Source organism: Hetaerina americana, unplaced genomic scaffold, assembly GCF_022747635.1.
Source record: "Hetaerina americana unplaced genomic scaffold, ioHetAmer1.1.p SCAF_39, whole genome shotgun sequence".
Classification (NCBI taxonomy): Eukaryota; Metazoa; Arthropoda; class Insecta; order Odonata; family Calopterygidae; genus Hetaerina; species Hetaerina americana.
Genome location: NW_027286974.1, coordinates 3,162,545 through 3,179,719, shown reverse-complemented (window position 1 = coordinate 3,179,719; position 17,175 = coordinate 3,162,545). Strand labels below are relative to the sequence as shown.

At 39.5% G+C, this 17,175-nt stretch overlaps 1 long non-coding RNA gene across 1 annotated transcript; it reads left to right on the top strand.

Annotated features, from left to right (window-relative positions):
* Positions 1-1,302: 1,302 nt before the first annotated feature.
* LOC139691728 (uncharacterized) lies at positions 1,303-5,490 on the top strand. The gene is made up of 3 exons (XR_011701673.1): positions 1,303-1,543; positions 1,726-1,896; positions 5,434-5,490. It is a non-coding gene; the product is annotated as an uncharacterized lncRNA (long non-coding RNA).
* Positions 5,491-17,175: the final 11,685 nt, after the last annotated feature.

Genomic DNA, 17,175 nt, shown 5'->3' with positions numbered 1-17,175 from the left:
ATATCATTCACAACTCAGGGAATTGGAGATACAATAACTTATAATTTCTTTGAAATAGTCTTGTATGGCAAATGATGTCTTGTTTACACATATCTTTGGAATTCAACAAATACAACTGACCTTTCGATTATATATCCGGTCTTCCGTTCCTGGATTGAACTCCTTTTGAATGCCATTGTAGAACACAAACAAACACGCAGAACATCGACGTTTAAATACACGAAACGTCGTTAGCTTCTCCACGCAGGCAGAACACACCCACCAGGAATACCTTTTATCGTCCACAAGCTAATAAAATATTTAAAAAAACAGACATCAACAACGGAATGCTCAGAACTCCTTTTGTCCAGTTGTCACGATACTTTTTGCCAATAGCGTACGGAATGTATATTTAGCGATTGCTGGTAAGTTTCATCAAAGAGCTACAGCACACATAATTTAAAAACCAAGACGTTACTCATAAAACTCAACTTACTTTTACACCTAATAGATCCTCTATAGTTTCTTCCAAATTGATTTCCAATTGAATCTTTTCGTCGAAAACATTTGTAAAAATTCCACCACTGCTTAAACACAATCTGCAGAGTTCAAGCTCGATTTTATCGCCCACTTTGAACATTTTATGTTGCAATGGACAATATGACGTGAAATTGTGATACCTTCCACCTATAAGTAAGGACATACAAAAACATTACAACCACAACATTAATCCACAACACAAGTGATTTTACCGCGCTCTATGTTTTTCCACCGTATTCTGTTCTCTCCATATGAGTCATTTGAATATGGCGATGGATCAAAAAATATGAACGAATCAATTTGAAAGAGAGAATCACAATATAGCATTAGTGGAGTATTTGTGGCATAATAGTACTTGGAATATTTACATATTACTCTCTAGCTACGACAGAAGATGCATGTAAAAATTCATTGTTTTTTCTTCTATATTGAATACGTGAACTAGGCCATTGCAAATCCTTGACTTGAACGTACGAAAGGGAACGGAACAAGTACATTATGATTAATTTTTTCGAAGTCCATTTAATATCAATGGATGCCTGTACAGCTCCATCAGCTCATAAATAGCTCAAAAAAGACAAATTGGGATTTTCCTTTATTCAGCCACGGAATAACATCTGATTCATCGCGAGAAATGCGTTCATATATGTGACCCGTATCCATGTATCAATCGATGTACTTCAAATCAAAAGATCTTGTCAAATGAAAGGAACAGATGAAACATGAAATGCAAGTGCCCAGCTGTTAGGTTGTTTATTTTGTGTGTCAGTGCTGTTAGTAACTTTTAATACTAATTCAAGTTGATTGTGAAAGATGCCATTATTCTATTAACGTTCGACAGTCCAGTCTTTCGAAGACCAATCCTTTGAAGTACCTTAAAACGTTCAGAATGTGTGATAAAACCGAATTTGAACTTTGCAGATTGTGTTTAAACAGTTGTGGACAGTTGATCAATATTTTCGACGAGGATAGTAAATTGGAATTCATGTTGGAAAAAACCATAGAGGATTTAATTGATGTTAAAGTAAGTGTTTTTCTATGTATGACTTCCTTCTTCAACTTATGTTTATAGGAAATCTTTGGTGAAATCAATTAGTAATTGGTTTATGTATTTCGTACACAGTTTTATAAGAGTATGTTGATATTTGGGAAAAAGGAGTTTCGTGCATTCTGTTATTAATGTCTGCTTACGAAATATTTTAATAGGTTGTGGAGGATGCAAATTATCCCTGGTTAGTGTGCTCTACCTGCTTGGAGAAGCTTACGGAATTCCGGCTTTTTAAGCGTCGATGTGCCGAGTGTTTGTTTGTGTTCTACAATCGCATCCAAAAGGGATGTAATCCTACAACGGAAGACCGCATAACCAATCGAGAGGAGGTCAGTTGTAACCATTAAATTAAACAATTACAGTAACGGACAAATCTCTTGCTTAAAATGAATATTTTGTTGCATCTTAATCGATTGATTTGCAGAACAGCCAATCCCGTGTCACTGAGATCAATTGCAATTATTTAATGTGTGGCGAAAATACTCAGTCTTCCTAAAGGGAACGATTTAACCGTTGCAATTCTGAATTTTAATCCCTCGGATAATTAATTACGAGAGAATGGTTTTTTAATGTTTCTAAATTGCAGTTTCTTTAACTTTCCAGAACTTACAATGAAACTCATGGGGACTCGGAGAAAATAATTGTTTTTATAATGAAAAATTTAACCAACAAATTTCCATTCTAACTTCCTGACAGGGTTTTTTTTTACCATTTATTTATTAAGACAAAAAGTATTACGTCAATTACATTGGACAAATAACAATCAGTCTGCCTTCCTGTATAGTGCTCCAATATCACCCTTATTCTTTAGGCTTTCCATGTACTCGTACAACGTTTTCATAATGCTTCTTTTTATTTAAGTAATATTTACATTTAGTTTATTATGTAACTATTTATAATTCAGTGCGACAGATATGGTATGAGAATCAATATTAATGAAACAAAGGTTATGCGATTTTCTAGAAAGAGTAAGGCTAAGTTAAACATTAAAATAGGAGTGCAACAATTTCTGAGTGTAAAAATCATTCGCCTTGACTGGGACTCGAACCCAGATCCCTCAATATCCAGTCGAGTGCTTTAGCCACTTAAGCTACCGGGACGCCTCGGTAGCTTAAGTGGCTAAAGCACTCGACCGGATATTGAGGGATCTGGGTTCGAGTCCCAGTCAAGGCGAATGATTTTTACACTCTGAAATTGTTGCATTGGAATGCACATTAGCGGATGACTCCGTTAAAAGTTACTGTTGCGGCATCTCCCGCAGTTTCTTTGGAATTAAAATAGGAGGGCAAAAACTAGAGCTGGAAGAACAGTTTATACGTATCTCGGAAGTGTTTTGAGACCAACACGGTCAAAGTAGTAGGGACGTAAGGAGAAGAATTGCACTATTAGGCAAAGAGGCTTTCTTTATAAGGAGGAGGGAGTTGATGACGGGGACTTTGAGTAAGGATGTTAAGAAAAGACTCGTCAGAAACTTTGATATGGAGCGTAGCTATGTGTGTGGCTATGGGAACGTGGTCATTGAAGCAGGAGGATAGACGTAGACTGGAGGCTATTGTAGATATGTGGGTGTGTGGGATGAAGAATGGAGAAGGTGAAATGGACAGAGAAGAAAACAAATGAGGAAGTACTTGGTATGGTGGGCGAAGAGATGGGTTTGTTGGGAGATGTTACTAAGGAGGAGGCAGATGAAAAGTGGATGAAGGGGGTATTGATTGGCAATAATGGGATGTTGAAGACTGTGATAGAGGGTAGAATGTTGGGCAAAAGAGGAAAGGGAAGGAACAGGATAGGGATGTTGGACGGGATGAAGGGAGGAAGAAAGTACTCAGAGATGAAGAGGGACCTGATATAGAGTAGGATGATGGATTTTGTGTTTTGTTAGTAGTCACAAAATATTTATTTGGTAGTTGTGTCCATCCAAAAACCTACCTTAACCGGTAGATTACCTAATAATAATGATTAGTGATCCATTTTTTCCTTGTCCTTTTCCAAATTAACTGTTCCTTTATTTAGATATTGGCTTTGGTAATTCCTTTTTTTGATATATTTCCATTTTTCCTTTATAGTACTCAGCTCTTTTCCCTCATCCATAAAATATTCTCTACAGCCTGCTTATACTTCTTCTTTGTCAATCCATTTAATGCTTCTACATTCCATTTCCTATGTTGATCAAGATACTCTCCCATTTTGGGGAGTAAAAAGTTCTCCAGCATCACACAATAGCGCAGAGTAACAGTTGAACCTTGAGATTCATAAGAGTAAGGCCCAATAATGCCTATGGAGGACACAACGCAACAAACTGTCACTTAAGGGATATGACAAGAGGTCTTAGGGTGAAGTTTGCGAGGGTTGTCATTCACCCAGTAATGATAATTCTGCTTGTTTAACGTGCCTGAGAGGTGAAAGTGACCTTGGTTGCTAGACAACAGTGTCCTCTGCCTTGCAACCATACCATTATTGGTCTTAAAGGATGTTTCTACGACAAATCCTTGATGCATAATACAGGGTCGCACCCAAAAGTGGTAGGACTGACTTTTTTAGTGGCCTATAATGCTTATTTTCCTTTTTTGTGGCTACGCTACTTCCTTTTTTAATTTCTCATCGCCCAATGCAATACTTTAAATGCCTCTTGTGTTGTCAAATTATCTACTTGGACTCCCCACCCCGAGATCCCTGGTTAAATAAATGCCTAAATATTTGCATTGACTGGTACATGGAATTCTTTCTCCAAAGAGGGTGTAAATTTCCTTTTCTGCATTCTTTTTGTTTGAAAAATTTATATGCTTACTTTTACTTATACAGGGTCGCACCCAAAAGTGGTAGGACTGATTTTTTTACAAGAATTTCATTGGCGATATACTTACATCGACTTAATAATCTTCAAAGTATGCTCCTTGAGCTGCTACACACTTAGTATAACGTTGCTCCCATTCCCCCTCGTACATCCACTGGAAATTTTCCTTGGGGATGCCGTTGATGACCCTCGTCGAAGCCTCTTGAATGGCCTTTATCGAGTCAAAACGTCGTCCCTTGAGCTGTCTTTTCATCAGGGGGAAGAAGAAGAAGTCCGGTGGTGCCAGATCGGGAGAATAGGGCGGGTGCGGCAACGTGGCAACGCCGTCCTGTGAAATAATGCGTTGGACATTGGATGCAGACAGACCCAACTGGTCTGCAATTTCTTCACTGGTTAAGCGTCGGTCTGTGTTCAGCAGTGTCCGCACTCTGTCCACATTCGTGTCGGTTCTTGCCGTCCGGAGCGATGGTCGTCTTCAACGAGCTCCCTACCCTCTTTAAACAACTTGTGCCACTCAAATACTGTGGAACGGCTTAAGGCAGTGTCCCCATAAGCCTGCTTGATCATATCGAGGGTCTGAGTTGCCATCTTCCCGAGTTTCGCACAAAACTTCACAGAATAACGTTGCTCTAAATTCAGATTCATTTTGTTTTTCGACGCGGACAAAAAACGTGCTTCACTAAAAACGGTGTCCTCACTCAACGACAGCCCGCAGTCAACTGAGGTTGGTGTCGGTCTGTTGCTAAGAGCCCCCTCCACGTTACCCTGCCAGGCAGACCCCCATCCACCGCTCCGTTCGCGCCAGAGAAAATCAGTCCTACCACTTTTGGGTGCGACCCTGTAGACCACTTCATGGTGACAACTGAAAATGGCATTGTTTCAGCCAGCTAACGCCACTACTCCCACTCTGATAATTCACCTTTGCACCATTCAGTGATTTTTTGAAAACTAGGGAATCCATTCTGCCTCAACCCGCATTAAAAAGTTTGTCTAGATGAATATGTTGCCCTGTTGTTCTTATTCTTAAATGTTAATGTTGATAAATTGGAAACATTTTCACGCTTTGCATCAGTTGCCCAGTGGAATCAAGAAAGAGTGTTGTGATGACCCAATTGCCAGTGAGGCTGTTGACAGGACGGCAGTGGATGTCCGAGATGACATGATTGTTGTCAAGAAGGAGGTTGACACTGCCAGTGGGTGCTCTGAATCTCCAGGACGGGATAATGATTCCTCAATGGTCCCATCAATGCAGGAGGGTTGCAGCCATTGGTCGGACAGTGAAGAAGTCGGGAATATGGTGAGTGCACAGTGGAAGTTGAGGTGGAGAGGCATTGGCCATCTGTCAGTGCAATCCAGAGTTTGCTTTTGAGGTGTCCGCTTCAATGAGGGACGATGTTTGATAAGGAAATGAGATCACATTCTTCGACCCAAAGCATTGCATTCTCATGAATGCATTTCAGAAGAACGGACAGACATACATTTCTGAATGTCATTGATTAGAGTTTGCAAACAAAGTACTGGCCTGTATCTATTCAGGGCAATCGTAAATTGTTAATTATTTCAGTAATTGAACATGCAATAGGCTTGATTTATGAAAACTTAAGTATTGATATAGGCACCCATTAGTGTATATTCCACACCATATTGGTTAGAACGAGTGGCAAGAGCTTTCATTAACTTACAGGGCGGGTTCCATAAGTAATGCAAATGCATTTCCTGCTCCGCACCTATTGGTCTGAGTAAAACCAAACCACTTGGAGGTGGTGGGAGGTTTGCTAAACTTTGCCACGAAATCAGTCTCAGTGCTCTCCAATCTGTGGAAGCGACAGGACATCAGTTATTGTGAACCTCTGCATACCGACCGTGTCACAAATAATAAATGGAATCCACTGTCGAGCAAAGTTAAACGATTACACTTAAGTTATTGTGTTTTGAAACTTAAAGAAATCTCTTGAGCTGAGGAGACTGTTGCAAAATGATTGGTGAGGATTTACTTACTTAAGGGGGAGGACTCTGCTCTTTCGTACTCTCACTCAAGCGTCAAGGTGGTTTAAAGAATGCCTTCTTTAAGGAGGGCCAGGAGGAATAAGAGGACCACAATGAACAACAACGCTCTCTGTTTACAGCCAATGCTCATCCAGCAAAAACCGACGAACAATGCTGGACAACAGAGTTCGACACAAATGTTGGGACTCTGACCGTCGATTGAGTATGAAGATGGTTTGTGCCAGTTGAACTGAGCACATGACGTCTTACAGTCGTGTGTTCTTAATTATTACTTAAGATTTAGAATTGATGAGGAAAGTGTGCGCGAAGCGTGTGCCTTAAGGTGTTTGCCGCAATGCACTATGAGTCCGCTAGTTCCTAGTTTCAAACAACACCAGGTCAGGCCAACAGGGCTGCCCCACCCCTTCCCCCGCCCTATCCATCTATATAGTCCTGATGTCGACCCAATTCCGACTTCTTTTTGTTCCCTCGAATTAAGAGAGCCCTGAAAAGGAACATGTTTTTCGTCCATTCAGTAGTAGTAGTAGTTTTGAGGGGAGGCTGTGACCGACAGTCGAGGTCATTTGCGCCACAGGGGATGGACGGGAAAGGATTGAAGGGTGGAGAGAAACCCGGCGTCGGCATTAGCCTACTCTAATAATGAAAGGCGCCAAGGGGTCACACAGTTTAACGTCCCATCCGACGGACGGCGTACTCACTCAAAGTGACCTCTAGTAGGGATCGAGATACCCTAACTGAAAAATACTCAACACCGCCGGGATTTGAACCCAAGCCCTCCGGGTAGGAAGCCAGTATGATAGCCACTGCACCAATCCTGTTCCCCTCGTCCATGCAAAAGAGATTTAATAAGTTCTGTGACTAGAAGACCTTTAGCGAGAGAGGTCCCCGAAGATGGCTTCCAGGGCACATACCGGTACCATGGCAGAGTCGTTAGAATAAATGTGTAGTGGAGGCCCAAGGAGAGAGTACTTTGAAGAACATTAAGAGTTTGAGCAAATCTATTCAATAAATTAAATTGAAAAAAATAATTGCATTACTTCTGGAACGCACCCGGTGCATGATAATATTATTATTTCGGATTTAAATATGAAACGTACAGCTTTTTACAATTTCCAATTCAAAGTGGGAATATTGGTGGAGAATTTGCTGGGTGTTTTGCCTGGATATCTTTCGTGTTTGTAATGGCTTTGATCTTCCAGGGACCTTTGGAAGACAGAGAATTACGCTTGTCCTTCAATGAGGAAGTGGACATTAAGGAAGAGTGTCAAGATGATATTCCTCAGGAGGAAGGATGCCTGAGAGCGGATCTGTCACAGGAACAAGGTAAGGAATGGGCCACTTTTAACTCTCTGGTCATACCAAAGAAACTGCGGTAGATGCCGGAACAGGTGATGAAATACCATACATACAGCATCACTGGTATTCATAGTCGTACATGACATGCCGCGGTCCACGCGGTTAAAGAGCCAACTGTTAAACAATTATTCTGTTTATATTATACCCAAATTCCAAAGAAACTGCGGTAGATGCCACAATACAGTAACTTTTAACGAAGTCATCCACTAATGTTGCATTTCAATACAATAATTTCAGGGTGTGAAAGTCATTTGCCTTTGACCAAGATTTGAACCTGGATCTCTCTTGATGTCCAGTCTGATTTCTTTCAGCCAGTTAAGCTATCTTAACCCTCTTAGTGCGGCGGGGATTCCAGGGGTACTTAGTGAGAAGTGCGAAGTGTAATTTAAGAAAATGTATCACCATAGAAATAAAAACATTATGAAGTTATTTGTTTAGATATCCATATGTAGTTTTTTATTTTAAAATATAATATTGTAGTTAATAATGATGTAATACATTTACATCATCTGAATAACAAATGTCATTATTACAGTATCATAAATTTGAAGAATATTTTTTTAGCAATAATATTTCGATTTTTAGACACAAAACTAATATTATTTTAAAAACATTTTTCAATTAAACTACGATATTTAAATGTAATAAAGAATCAAGAAGACATGTAGAAAATATTATAAATAAATAAAGAAAAACCAGTGAATTGCAAATTTTTTTGTCAGCCTCTGCATAGTTCGATTTTATCGAAAAAGGCTGATCTCACCTTAGTCAAATTGGGACTTTTCCCCTTTCCTTGAGACTGCGGCAATGTCCTTGCAATCTAAAGGCAGAAAAGAACAAAGTTCTCACTCACAGAGAACTGCTGACAATGTAATCCAATACACAGGACGCAAATGATTAGATAGGATGGACGGCAAGAGAAACCAAAATGATTACAAAGCAGTGCTCTCATTTCCATCGTATCAACAAAGTCTGAATAATCAGTTATATATCAACACCATAACACATTCAAGAGATATCAGATGATCACAGATTAATTAGTAGCCTTTCAGTGGCCTCTCATAGTGGAAAGACCATAAAAAAAAACGAGCAGACAATTAGGCAGAGCTTCCTGACATATACAAAACTGAACGAAAAATTATGGTAAGAATTATACTTTTTTAAAAGAATTTAAAATTGCTAATAAAAAATTTAAAAAATAATTACGTAATTCTATGGAATTCAACCTATCGATAGCACAGAAACCATAAATTATTAAAGAAAAAACCATAAGTTACAACGATTTAAACAAAAGCCTACGCAAGAGCCGATATATCGGCCCGCCGCACTTTTCGCCAGGGATACGAAAGCCGATATATCGGCCCGCCGCACTAAGAGGGTTAAGGTGTCCTCTCTTGAATTCAGAATTTTTGGGGGCTTTCTAAAGGAACAGAGTTCAAGAGGGCACCTCGATAGTTTTACTGGCTAAAGCACTCGACCAGAAATTGAGGGAATCGGATTCAAAATCCCTGGTCAAAGGGGAATGATTTCTGGTGATGTTGAACTGTTTGTTGGTGGGGATCAACCGTCTCACATCCCCTCTCTCTCTCTCTCTGTCAGAATTCCCGATTGTCTCTCAACATGCATTGAATCACTTGGGGGCATGCAGTTCCCAATTTGATTTAAAAGATGGAGCTGAGCATTTACTAAGCCATTTCGTTTCATTGCATCATTAATATATTATTACCACAGGCCTTTTGTTGAAATTTCAAACACTTTTTTAAACTTTATTTCATTTTCATGCAAAATATGATTAAACTACTTTGATCCATATGTTTTAAAAAACGAAAATTGCCACAATTTCATTAAAAAACACATCTATTACCTTATAGCTGCAGCCACAGAGACAAAGTAAACATTGAACACAACTGAAAATTTTGTCATACTTCAGGGACATGTATACTAACATAATGAAAAACAGTTTGGCAATTGGAGTATCCAAACCCGCAAAATTATAAAAATCCTGTTATTTTCTGAATACACCTGATAATATATATATATATATGTATGTGTATATGTATATATATATATATATATATATATATATGTATGTATGTGTATATATATATATATATATTTTAAATTAATATAAATGTCCATTTATATATTCATTTACATAAATGGCCACTATTTACTTCTGATTCCTTTGTGAGAAAATGTTATCAGCCTTTAATTTCCCCAAGATCATAAATATACAGTGGATGATATACGAGTGACAAAAACCAACATAGATAATTAAAAAGGGTTTTCATTTCTGAAAACTTCATTCAATGCAATTTTGTGTGTGAATGTGTATTTGGCCAATGTGGCTCATCTCTTTCTTCTGGCTATGCGTGCCACGAAACGCACTGTTCTTTTCCTGTATGATGTTGTATGAGTTCTAAACCACTGTCCTTTCCTCTTGTGTCGTGTCTATTTCTCCTTTGGTGGGTGAAACTGCCCCCTGACGCCATCTCTTGGCTGAAAGAATCGGGGCGCTTGGCGACATATTAGACCCACGGATCTCAGGGTAAATTGACTATCCTCGATAGCTCAAGTGGTTAAGAGCATCCCCCCAACGGCAAGTGGAAAGATCCGGTGTTCGAGTCCCGGTCAAGGAAATATTTTTACTCTTGTGATCCGTTCGATTCCGCCTTCCCCACCTCTATTGTGTTCATCCTTTATATGTGTTCCTATCCCTTTTCCTTATATCTGTTTCTCTATATATGAGTATATATATATATATATATATATATATATATATATATATATATTTATATATATATATATATATATATATATATATATATATATATATATATATATATATATATATATATATATGTATATAAAATATGTGTGTCGAAGATCTGCTCTAGAATCCTCTGAATTGAACTCCGTGACACTCCAGACATCTCACAGAGTTAATCAATGGTTCTGAAATGGTCTTCACGAATGAGGGCATTGATTTTGTTCATGTTTTCTTCAGTTCTTAATGTTGAAGGTCGGCCTGAATGGGGGTTGGTCTTCAATTGACCTTTCACCTTTTTCAAAACGTGTAAACCACTCTGGTAGACTGGTTTTGCTTAGGGCAGCTTCCAAAATAAGCAGTCTTGAGCATTACAATAGTTTCTGTGGCTGATTTCCCCGACAGAATACAAAATTTCACTGCAGTGCATTGTTGCTCTTGATATAATCCGCCATCATGTTTTTTGCCGCAATGAAAACAGTTGTTTCACTGAAACATATCTCATTGGATATACCGATCCAGTCAAAGCGACAGCACTGCATATACTGACGCATGTTGGCATGAGCCTGATGTACGATTGGCCGAATAAAGGCGTCTCCCCCAATTCATGCTCCCGACCACTGCAGCCCAATTTCCATTACTTTTGGGTCACCCCCTCGTGGAAAGAGGCGGGGAACCCGAATTCCAAAAGGGAGAAATTACCACAAATTTAAGATAAAATGCCGGGCACAGAGAACAAATTAAAAAAAAGTTTTCTTTTCTAAATAGAACAATTGTTGATTGGAACAATCTTAACTGCCAAAATATTCGAGCCCTTTCCTCTTACAGAGTGTATACTTATAAGAAAAGATGTAAGGAATATATGTAATAATTTGATTGATGTGTGGTGTATTGTATTATATGTAATAGCTTAATTTTTTTAAAAATTTATCTTTTTTATTTCTTGCTGATGAACATATGTAAATGGGATGGAGATATGCTTGTTTTGTTAAAGAGATTTCTGCTTTGAAGTCTGGTTTTATGTATTATCTCTCGTGATTACTTGGGACTTGTGTGCCACCCAACATTGTCTATCAACACATGTGTACTTTTCATAATAATAATAATAATAAATATTAGGGGAAGTTTCCACTATATACAAGGGGAAAAGTCCAAAACTGGTAATTTTCAGACTAACCCATTGCTTGTTCCAACTGTTTCAGATGGTGTCCAGGGACAAGATGGTACAGGGAAGGATGCTGAGGGGGGGAATCCTCTACAGATGTGTCAAATTTCGAACGAGGTATTTACAAAAAGGGATATTCTCAGAGCTCACCTGATGCGTGATCGCGTTGCGGACGGGAAACAGTTTGGTTGTGACGTCTGCTCGGAGGTGTTTGAGTTCAAAAGTGATCTGGACGGACATGTGGCATCTGTTCACGCCGTGAAAAAGAAACACCGATGCCAGTACTGCTCGAAACAGTTTCAGTATCCGAGTGAACTCCGAGTCCACATATTGACGCACACTGGTGAGAGAGAATTCGAATGTGCATCTTGTTTGAAGGGTTTTGCGCACAGGGGCGATCTTAGAAGACATATGCTGACGCACACGGGTGCTAAACCGAACAAATGTGAGATTTGCGCGAAGTCGTTCTCGGTGAAGGCGAATTTAAGGAGACATTTGATGATACACAACGGTTTGAAACAGTACAAATGTGATGTATGCGCAAAGGCATTCAGTCAGAGCGGCGATCTCAAAAGGCACGCATCGACGCACAGCGGGGAGAAGCATCACAAGTGTGAGATATGTTCAAAGGCATTTTCGCTAAAAAAATCACTGAAAACGCATCTGCGTATACACGCGCAAGCTCGGGAGAAGCCACACGAATGTCCAATTTGTTCCAAACGGTTCAATCGCAAATACCAGCTTGAGATTCACACTTTGACGCATTCCGGGGAGAGGCGGCATACGTGTTCCATTTGTTCGAAAACATTTAAACATAAAAGCGTCCTGATAAGACACCACAGCAAGGTACACGCGCAGATAATGAACGATTGAATTCCTCTCATTACACTTTCTGGTACATCTCCCAAAGACTGCTGAGGCAACATACAGGGTCCGTGCAGTAAGTTTCGTGACTGGTCCTCTGTAGCCTCAACGGGGAACGTTGGATGAGGGTCTGACCGTTTGGCTCGGTAAAGGGGTCCTCCACCACTCAGGCGCACTTAAGTTCAGTCGTCTCCGGGCATGCATTCAGACAGGAGGTGAATTTTTGTGTCGTGTGATTGTTTGTGGTGTTGTGTGATTGTTTGTGGTGTCGTGTGATTGTTTGTGGTGTCGTGTGATTGTTTGTGGTGTCGTGTGATTGTTTGTGGTGTCGTGTGATTGTTTGTGGTGTCGTGTGATTGTTTGTGGTGTCGTGTGATTGTTTGTGGTGTCGTGTGATTGTTTGTGGTGTCGTGTGATTGTTTGTGGTGTCGTGTGATTGTTTGTGGTGTCGTGTGATTGTTTGTGATGTCGTGTGATTGTTTGTGGTGTCGTGTGATTGTTTGTGGTGTCGTGTGATTGTTTGTGGTGTCGTGTGATTGTTTGTGATGTCGTGTGATTGTTTGTGGTGTCGTGTGATTGTTTGTGGTGTGGTGTGATTGTTTGTCGTGTCGTGTGATTGTTTGTGATGTCGTGTGATTGTTTGTGGTGTCGTGTGATTGTTTGTGGTGTCGTGTGATTGTTTGTGATGTGGTGTGATTGTTTGTGATGTCGTGTGATTGTTTGTGGTGTCGTGTGATTGTTTGTGGTGTCGTGTGATTGTTTGTGATGTGGTGTGATTGTTTGTGGTGTCGTGTGATTGTTTGTGCTGTCGTCACGCCAGCATATGGAGCACACGGTCGAACAACACTGTGCAGTGTTAAACTCAGGAAATCTGCATCGGAGACCCTCGGAACTAATTAAAAAAGGCTTATGGGGATGATAGCTTAAAACCACACCAAATTACAAATGGAGTTTGATTGAAACTCAATAGTTCTCTGAGTAATAATAGAACTCTGAATGACACTGCATTTCAATGTGCGATTACTGTAACTACGCACATGACTTGAGCCGCACATTAGTTTTCGAGTGGCAGAAATTGTTTAATAAAGGCCGGGAACTCATCGAAGACGAGCACCATATTGGATGCCCGACGCGGTGCTTGAACCGATGCTCAGGTGGCCAAAATGGATAAGGTTTTGGGCACTGACACAGGCCCATTTAACCATCGCCTTTATCAGTGAGGAGACCGCCGGCCTTTCATTCGTAACTATCCACACCATTGTAACAGAGGATCTTGCGATGAGGAAAGTGTTTTGCGATGAGAAGCTGGTGCCGAAAGTCTTGAGCGAGGAACAAAAACAGACAGCAGCTGCTGACGAAATTCGGCGTGGCAACGTTGTCTCATCCCCCCTACAGCCCCAACACGTCTCCACCTGACTTTAATCTTGTTTCCACAAATAAAATAGAGCTCAAAGGATATCAGTTGGACTCCATCAAGGTGCGGTACAAGCAGAGACGACAAAGGCTCTCAACAGTATTATCCGGAAATTGACTTCCAGCTGTGGGCTTTTGATGAGTGGCAGACGGTGACGAATTAAGAGTGTATCGATGCAGGAGGAATGTATTTCGAAGATTATTAAGCAATTGTAATGATAACTGCAATAAATTTTGATTCTTTTAACTGATCTCCCTTTCTAATTACTCTGTAACCATTCATGCATCATTCTTTCATTTTTGTTTCGTCATAACAGTTGTGAGGGCAGAAGACCTCATGGCCATCCACAGTTTAAGTTGTTAGATTTCTTTCTTGAGGAAGAGAAGTTAGAAAAAACCTTGTAATTAACCCCCGAAATGGATTCCAAAAGTGATAAGATGCTTTTTTTTAGTGAAGATAATGTAGAGAATTAAGTAGAACACCTGGACTGAGGAAATGAAGTGAGTATTGGATGTGTGATAGGGAAAATTCAAGTGAGAGTGTTTCAGTCAAGAGGCACTTCAATTAAAACATACGGCCGACCGGGAAGAAGTCCAGGCCCCAAAGAAGATGTAAGGTGAGCTCAGCATAAGATAATGGAGGGTCAAAGTGTACTGGTGCCCTGATTGCAATGCAGGCCTATGTTTAGGCCTTCAATTTCGAGCAACTAATATCGTCCTCAGAGAATCCCCTCATAAAGAAAATCCTTTGCTGGTAAAGATGTGTAGATGATGTTTTCTGCTTCTCAATGGGATCGGACAGACAATTAGACAGTTCTTTGTATTTCCTTAATTCTAGAGATAAACATATAAAATTTTAAAAGGAATTAGAAGCAGATGGATCCCTCAACTTTCTAGACCTAGCTACTACAATTAAAAACAATAGGTTTGATTTTTCCATTTTCAGGAAGAAGTGTTACAGAGGCGAAGTCATTCACCATAATTCTAGGCACTGCTTCTCTAAAAAATTATCAGCTTTCCACGCCATGGTACACAGAGCATGTTCTATCCCCATGTCTAAAGAGAACACTCGAGAAAGAACTCAGCATCATAAAACAGATTGCGGTGAACAATGGGAATAGAGAAGTGTTAATTAATAAACTTTACCACAAGAAACTATCCCCTTTAGCTAAGTTAGCCTTGTATAGTTCTTCCACATCTGCAGAAAACCAGCCACAGTCGTGGAGATTCCCTTTTCTTGGCCTCTTGTCATTAAAAGTACGAAGAATCCTCCCAAAAGAAAAGGTGAGACTGGCCTAATACAATAAATCTAAATTAATCAACCTGTTATGCCACTCGAGGGACCAAGTTAAACCCATACACAAGAGTGGGGTGTGTACAAACTCCTCTGCAAAGACTGCAATTGAATACCTACATAGGCCAGACGGGAAGGAGATTTGAGACGAGAATAAAGGAGCACCGAGCATGCTTTAGTAAAAACATCTCCACGTCACTCTTCGCCAAACACCCGAGAGACTGTGGTCACAGCAGCGATTTAATCCCCGAAATCCTGCACTTTGAGAAGAAAGGTCACCGCCTCGATGTACTGGAGCAATTAGAAATACTTCAGCGCATGGATTACGGAGGGGATGTTTTGACCAACGATTTTCTTTACCCTTAATGCTCCATGTCATTGTATTTTCCTCGCCCATCTGCCAACTAGACTGATACCAAGGAAAACCTTTTCAACATTGTAGTAACCCCTCCCTGCCTGCTACTTAATCACCGCACTAACTACCCAGTACTGTTCTCCCCATTCGCATTACCCATTCTCCCATTCCTCTGCCAACTAACTAGATGCCAAGGAAACCTTTCTCGAAATTGTATTAATTCCTTCTCCCAGCTTGCTAATTTATCAATATTACCAATCCTCCTCCTCCGTCCCCTCTTCCTACCACAATCAATCCTTGCTTTCCTCCCTCCCTCCAGAGATATATCGTATGTATACTGTGTTTTACCTGTATTTTTATCTGATGATGTTATACCATAACGAAACCTAGGTCGTAAATAAAGGTTTTCTACGTGGAAAATTCGAGTGGTTTAATTTTTAGTTCAACATGAATAATTTCCACCAAGTTATGCCAGAAACTGTTTTATTTAGATTAGGATTGTTTCAAATTATATCTCAGAAAACTGAAATTTTAGAACGGATGTTCGAAACTTGAAAAGGCGAATAAAGAAGTAAAAATATAAAATATTACGTGAGTAAAATTGTTAAAAAATTCAATAAGCAATTTCACATTAGATTTATTTATTTTTTTTATGATAAACATTTAAACACATACAAATTATTCTCAGGGATGCTGTAGTCGAGAGAGATTTAAGTAAAAATTAAATCCCGCGATTGAGGCCAAAGAATTAAAATTCCTATACCGGCTTGAAACCGAGTTAAACAGAAGTGTATGCTACAATATCAATGAAAAAAGAAATGATTAATTACACCTCGAATCTGTTCACGGTAATCCGAACAGACTTCATGAAAAGTTTCAAATATTAAAAGGAGCCGGACCGAGTCATTGCTCCGAGAATGATTTGAACGTTAAATTGAAAGCTACCGCCATGGAAGAACAGAATATTCACAGTTTACCTCATGATATGTGTATGTTATTTCATAGATGTTACTGACAGTCCATATTTAAATTGATAATCATGCTTCTAAGTTGACATAGTGAGTATTTTGATCCCGATCTTAGAAAAAAATTAACGAATTGATTAATTAGTAATTTTCGTTGTCAAATTTAGTTCTAAGGAAACATGTGATACTCCATCAGCTCAAATTTGTCAAAGAAAATGTTAATTTCCCTTATTATTCGCTCAGTTCATGATTGATGCATGATTTACCACGAGAAATGAGTTTGTGCGTGATTACGACTCGATCATATTTGGTGACCCTATACGTAAGGAATAAAGAAAACATAAGACGAATGAAATTCACGAGCGTAATTAGTCGTAAACAAAGTGAAGATTTGTGGGGGTAATAAGTTTTTTAAATGCTACTTCACGTAACATGTCAAAGAAATCCTGACAGTTAACGTTAATTTGTCTAGTCAATCATCCGGCGAAAATTTAATGGTCCAGAATGTGTGATCAAATGGATATTTTGGTGTGCAGATTGTGTTTAAACAGTGGTGGACAGCTGGTAAATATTTTCGATGAGAACACTCGTTCGGAGTTCATGTTGGAAAAGACAATAGAGGATTTAA